Genomic DNA, 7,751 nt, shown 5'->3' on the forward strand with positions numbered 1-7,751 from the left:
ACCCCTTTGTTTCCTTTGGGTAACCCACAAGGATACATTTGTCAGACTTCGGTTGAATTTTGTCTGACATTAATCGTTTGACGTATACTTTACAACCCCAAATCTTATGAAAATACACTTTTGGATGCTTTCTAAACCATAACTCATATGGAGTCTTTTCGACAGCTTTAGACGGAGCTCTATTTAGTGTGAGTGCAACTGTTTTTAGTGTATGTCCCCATAATTCTATTGGAAGTTCGGCCTAACCTATCATTGATCGAACCATGTCTAGCAAGGTCCTGTTCCGCCGTTCTGACACACCGTTCCATTGAGGTGTTCTAGGAGGAGTCAATTATGACAAGATTCCACAATCTTTCAGATGGTCATCAAATTCATAGCTCAGATATTCACCGCCTCTATCAGACCGCAGTGCTTTAATCTTCTTTCCTAGTTGATTCTCTACTTCACTCTGAAATTCCTTGAATTTTTCAAAGGACTCAGACTTATGCTTCATTAGATAGACATAACCATATCTACTGAAGTCATCAGTGAAAGTGATAAAATAGCTGAAACCACCTCTAGCATTGAACTCATTGGTCCACATACATCTGTAAGGATTAAACCCAATAGATCAGTTGCTCTTTCTCCAACTTAGAAAAAGGTTGCTTTGTCATTTTGCCAAGTAAGCATGATTCGTATTTACCAAAATCCTCTAAGTCAAATGGTTCTAGAATTCCTTCCTTTTGAAGATTTTCCATGTGTTTCATGTTAATATTGCCTAATCGACAATGCCACGGATAGGTGAGATCTGAATCATTCTTTTTGGCCTTTTTGGTATTTATGTTATAAATTTGTTTGTCGTGATCTAGCACATAAAGCCCATTGACTAATTTAGAAGATCCATAAAATATATCTTTAAAATAAAACGAGCAACTATTGTCTATTATTATAAAGCTAAATCCCTTAGCATCTAAGTAAGAAACAGAAATGATGTTTTTTGGAGACTTGGAACATGGAAACATTCTTCCAGTTCCAAAACTAGCCAGAGGGCAACAACAAATAATAAGTTCAATTCCTACAGCTAATGCAGAAATCCTTGCTCCATTTCCCACTCGTAGGTCGTCTTCACCCTTGCTTAACCTTCTACTTCTTCTTAGCCCCTGTGAATTGGAACATAAGTGTGAGACACAACCTGTATCTAATACCCAAGAAGTTGAATTAGAAAGTATACAGTCTATAACGAAAATACATGAAGATGGGACTACAGTTCTGTTCTTCTGATCTTCCTTTAGTTTCAAGCAATCTCTCTTCCAATGCCCCTTCTTCTTACAGTAGAAGCATTCTGACTCAGAAGTGGGTTGGCTCACCTTCTTCTTTTCAGACTTGGTGCCGCCAGTTTTCTTAGTTGGGCTGGCTTTCTTGCCACCCTTCTTAGCATTCCTCTTCTTGCCAGATTTCTTGAACTTGCCCCCACGCACCATAAGCACATCCTGCTTATCACTTTTGAGCGTCTTTTCAGCGGTCTTGACATAGCGTGAAGCTTAGTGAGTGTTTTTTCCAGACTATTCATGCTGTAATTCAGTTTGAACTGATCATACCCACTATGAAGAGAGTGGAGGATGGTGTCTACAACCATTTCTTGAGAAAACTGCTGATCTAGCCGACTCATATTCTCAATTAATCTAATCATCTTGAGAACATGTGGACTTACGGGCTCGCCCTTCTTGAGCTTGGTGTCAAGAATTTGCCTATGAGTCTCGAATCTTTCGACTCGAGCCAGATTTTGGAACATGTTCTTCAACTCACTGATGATCGTAAAAGCATCTGAGTTGATGAACGTTTTTTGTATATCTGAACTCATGGTTGCAAGCATTAAATATTTTACATCCTTGTTGGCATCAATCTAACGATTGAGGCCTGCCTGAGTGACCCCGTCGCTCGCGGCTTCAGGCATCGCCTCTTCCAGGACATACTCCTTTTCTTCCTGCATAAGAACTATTTGCATGTTCCTTTGCCAGTTAAGGAAGTTTTTACCGTTCAACTTCTCCTTTCCGAGAATTGATCGTATGTTGAATGAATTGTTGTTTGCCATAGTAAAAACTACAATTGAAAAGAATAAAAAAAAAAACTAACTATTCATACATTCTCTTAATAAATTTAAATTCTAGCATACATGCATAATTCAAAATTTATTAAGCATTTTATTCGAGTTTTTGTGTTCCGACAGGTGTGAATAAAATGAATTCAAGATCCTTAAATCATTGAAGAATTAAGCACATTATGTATTTTAACTCAATTCTAAAATATTTTAGGTAAGCAAATTCGTTCCTAATAGTCTAGAAATTACTCTTGGTTGATAGGAACGTCTAAGAACTTATAATTAGGTAAACCTATCCCATTTGCCACGACATAAAAGGACTCCTTACTTATATCGTTGAGTTTTACCAAAACTAACATGTACTCACAATTATTGTGTACCTTACCCCTTTATAATCAATAAGTAACACCTCGCTATGGCGGAAAACTATTACTAGATTGATGTAAAGGTAAGCGTTATTTTGGCATGTCACCTTTTAACTCAATTTTAAAGTTTGGAACTTAAGGCTCTTACTTGGTTAGATTTTAAGTGAACTAAAATCCTTAATCATGCAACATAACCAAGCCACAATCTCATGCATAATATTAAGACATATTTAAGGCAATAAATAACTTTAAACATGCATAAGATTTAAATGTGATCTAGTATGGCCCGACTTCATCTCGAAGCTTCAACTTCAAACTCCATCTAAACTCCGTCTTGAATTTCACCATGTGAGGCACCATATTCTTCAAATAGGATATTGTAGACACCTACTTTTGTCCCCATTCCCGAAAGGGAAGGTTCGATGATGAGAACATAAATCTCCACTTGACAACGCATCTCCTATAAAATAAAGAATCTCAATTCCCCTTTTCATTTCACCCGAAACCTGCTATTTATAGAAACCTGATATTTATGGAAACCTGCTATTTATGGAAACCTGCTAAAAATAGTAACTGCCGTAATTGGTAGTTGTTAAAAGTGGCAAGTCATAAAAGATAGAAACCTGTCAGAATTAGGTGTTGCACTCCAACATAAATCCTAAATGAGATAGAAATTGCGAGAGAATCCTATTCCTAATACGATTCGAAAATAAGAGTTACGTATTAATTAAAATCCTAACGAACCTAGAGTTTGTAACGGGCCCAGACGCATTCCGTCATAAAGTTAATACGCACTTAAAAACTCGGATAAGTCTCAAACACTCCGGATTCTAAGAGTCCAAATCTGACAAAGAATTCGGCCCAAACATCATTTTCAACGCCCAGTCCTGGGCGCTGAAATTGCCTGGATCCCATTTTCAACGCCCAGAGCTGGGTGCCGAAATCTTTAACGCCCAGCCCTGGGCGCTGAAATTACCTGGGTACGTGTTCTCTCCTAATTCTTCTTGGATTAGAGCTCTACAATTCTATCTTTCCACGAACTCTTCCCTATAAATACAGCCCCAAATTCGACGTGAAACAACACACAATTCATATTCTGAGTATTGACTCCAACCCCTAAGCCTAAGCCTCACGCTGCGAAATTGATCCCGCGTTCTGTCGCAATCGATCCAAAAATCGAACATAACGTATCCTGTCCCTTGTAGCTGAAGCATTAAGCCTGGAAACTTGAGATTCGTTAAATAAAAGGAGAAATAGCAAAGCCAAAGTGGTTAGTTTTCTGAGAACCGTGACGCACCTCTCAAGGGTGCGTCGTAATGTGTCCCTTCGCATGATTTAATCGCTTTCCTCGCCCTTTTATAAATTGTTAAACTATTAAATTTGATTGTTCTATCACGCCTAATAAAAATAATATTTTGGGAAATTGAACTATCATGCTAGGTCCCTTAAAACAATCTAAATCAAATAATCGCGATCGATCTAGTATTATATGTTGCATATTGTTAAAATCAACTCAGATTAGTTTAATAGTTAACGCATGTCCCTTCAATTATTTATGCTGAGCTAGTAAGGATATCCTGCCTCTGGAGTTATCGAAGAGCGAGTACTCCTCTCGGTAGTTACAGTCCCCCGAACCCTCAATCTCTACCTTGCGTGTGTACGTTGAGAGATCCCCACACCAGGGATCACAAGGGAACCTATGGCCGTCGTGGTCAAACATAATTGCACTCCCTTTATGTCACGATAACCGGGTTTTGTTAATTTTTTTCATTGTCGTTAAAAACTGAATGACGACTCCTATATTACTAGTCAATTGGGTGTAAACTCACAGGAATCCAATTACACTTGATTTGACAAAAAGAAACGTCACACCCACGAGGGACGAGGTCACGCATTAGCCTCGTGCTTTTTCGACCCCCCTCACAGTGGCGACTCCACTGGGGATAGTGAAGGAAATACTCGTGCTCGTAGGTAATCAAAATAGCCGAAGGGTGAAACGATCCTACCCCGCGTTCATTTCCCCATCAAGTTGGGACGACCTGAAAATCAGCATATTAATGTGAACGGGCAGAACCGCATAACGAATCTTGGCTCCCTTGGGATGTTTCATCTCGGGAGTTGGGACTAAGGATACCCATCGCCAACTAGGTACTTTCGCTAGTAGTACACCCGTCCCAAACCCAATCGCTCGCCCACTAGGTCCCTCTCATTGGTGCATGCCCCCTTGGCTTACATCGTGATTGGCTTCTTGGGCGAAATTCATCTGTTGAAGGCACTACCTCGACCGGGGCATGTGTTGGATCTGCGATAGAAGCGGTACCGAGCCGGCGCAAATACTACCCATAGAAGCCTATCATAAACTACATGACATATTATTATTTTGCCTCATGATGTAATGTTAGTAATGTGTAGCGAATTATGTGATTGTGTGTGACATATAATTCTAGAAAACCAACGACCTTAAAAATTGCCCAAACATTCATAAACCAATTGGCCAAAGAGTTATACCAAGATACGTGTTCCGCAACCCCGAACGATCGCCACAAAAATAAGCGACGTTCAGGAGGGCCCGTAACGAATCCCACAACGCTGCACAACGCGTAAAGGACGTTATTAGGCAAGCACGCAAAATTAAGTCGCATATACAAAAAAATATACGCGAACAGAATACGAGTACCAGCCAGGGACGCATTTTTAGCGCCCCTGGCTGGGCGCCAAATATTCTCACGCCCACCGCTGGGCGCTGAAGTTGTTGCCTGGCCTTTTGGTCAGGCACAGCAGGCTCGGTGCCCGCGCATAAAAAAAATACGTAGAAGTAAAAGAAAATTCGCAAAAATTGCTGCAAGGGCGTACGAAAAGGCACTCGATTCTAAAAACGACTTATAAAAAAATAAATAACTCTTTGTGTCGTTGTTAGGCCTCCTATGACGACAATGCTCGGCACCAAAACCGAGCATGCTAATTTAAATAACTTTGAATGTAACATGGGTAAAGAATTCAAAGAATGATGTTCAAATAAAGTTTTTAAGGAAAAATAAAGTTCGAATAAAAAATGAGTAAATCCGAGTCTAGACTAGGCTATGCCAAAGTACAATCTAAATCCTAAGTCTTAGTTGTCTTATCCATAGAATCGGTCCTAATACTTGGTGTCGTTCTGCAAGTTAAAAGGTTAAACCATATTGAGTCTCCCTTCCTAACTTTTAAATCAATAAGCACCCATATGTAATTGTCATCCCTTGCTAAGAATCTACGGCCTCAATACTCTCTCTCACCAACAAAAAGAATATATTATGTAATTCAAGTGTTTGCAAAATGGAAACAGTCACATTCTGGAAATCATTCCTCCATAGTCGCACAACCCCCAAAGTGAGCCTAAGGTGTCAATACCATTGGCAAGGAAAAAAATTAATGGCCTCAAGGCTTATGATCACATTGGGTCACGAAGATCATAGTCCTCTCGAGTCACTCGCTCCTTGAAATACTACTAAGTACGGACTAAAAGATTTTCCATGAATGCAACATGACCAACCATGAAAATACCCAAATCGGCATACCATAAGGCTACCATTGGGGTAAAGCAATACACACTAAGAGGGAAGCCGCACTAATGATTCTAGTCTTGCAAAAATAAAAATTCGATCTCCCCAACTAACTACCTTGCCAACATTAAGCAAAATGGCGCATGACAAACGAACACCCAAGGGTTAAAATCTAAAGTGTCAATCAACGAAAGTTATGGTCCAATTAGCCTAAGTCTGAGAGTTGCTTGGTCAAGTATTATAGGCTTACGCCACGTCATTATTTTGAGTCTAGGCCACCTCCTTGTATTCATACACGGGATATAATCAGAAAGATTAATGAAAGTTCGAGTCTAAATCACAACCTCCAATTAAATCCCAGAAACTGGAGTCTGAAAAGAAGCAAAAAAAATTATTTTCGATGTAATTCTTTCGTTAAATTTCAATAAAGTAAAAACAACATTTTGAATCTACGCTATTTGCACATTTTAAGAAACGACTAAATACGCCTGCAAAGTAAGACAATTTAAAAGGTCTACCCCGGGCCTACTAAAGCTAAAGGTCCACCCTAGGCCTACTAAAGTTAAAGGTCCACTATAGGCCCACTAAACGAGGCTCACTCAGTCTCGCCTCGTGACTCGAAGACCACAACCATCTACCTTTTAGCCCAAATAAAAAAAAAATTGAAGGATTTATGTTGGGGAGAAATCCCAAGCAAAAAGAGAAAATAGAAAGAGAAAAGGGAGAGCGAAAAGAGCGAGCCATGGAATACTTAGCCCGTACCTCCCAAAGTGCCAAATTTACCCAAGTAAACGAAGGAGAAGAATTGAGTCAACCAATCCAAATCATGCCACAAAAACTACATAAAGTTCTACGATGTCTACCCATTCCAATCCTTATGTTCTTAGACGCCTTCGCTCTGGGGCCCCTGTTCAGCTTATTTAACCCATCCATGTTCTCATTGCCATAACCCAAGAAACCATTACCTCAACTCTTGTTCCTGAACTTGTTGTCAATTGCAAACCACGTACGATCATTGACACGTGCGTCATACCCATTATTTCCAAAGCCCAAACCTGCTCTTGCACCACCATTAGCATAATGACCATATAACTTGTTCGGATACATCTTGTTGATATACCCTTGAGCCGTCCCCATGCTACTCATTGACCTTGGTTGATGTAAACTCATGACACTAGCTTGAGGCTGCAAATTGTGAGTCCTAGCAGATGTAATCCTCATGCTTGACTAACACTTATACAAATTATCCTATCTCATTCAATCCACCTTTCAAACCGTCTTGAGTCACGAATAAAAAAGAAGACAAATGAAAAGTACAAAAATAAAAATAATAAATAATAAAAAAGCAAACTTTGCAAAGCGCCTTTAAAAGTTCGTTTAAAAAGAAAAAGAAGCATTTAGCGCACCAAAAAAGATCCGCCCAGAAATCATTTTCAGCGCCCACAGCAGGGCGCCGGAATCTTTAACGCCCCAGCCTGGGCGCTGAATCTCTCTGTTTGCCAAATTTTGTCCAGAAGTGCTCGTCATTTTATCCGCACATACACGGAAAAATAACGAACACTTGGAGGGGTACAACACGTATCCAGATATACGTACCAAAAACACATGAAAAGATTTTGTGCAAATACATGTACTTAAAAAATAAAACAAAATTTTGGCTTACGGCAAAGCAGCAGATTAAAATAATAATGAACTTCACTTATCTCATCCTATTTCAACATTACGGTTCCACCTCAGAACGTACTTGTTTAAAATTAGCATTCTAAGAAA

This window comes from Spinacia oleracea, chromosome 1, assembly GCF_020520425.1.
Source record: "Spinacia oleracea cultivar Varoflay chromosome 1, BTI_SOV_V1, whole genome shotgun sequence".
NCBI lineage: Eukaryota > Viridiplantae > Streptophyta > Magnoliopsida > Caryophyllales > Amaranthaceae > Spinacia > Spinacia oleracea.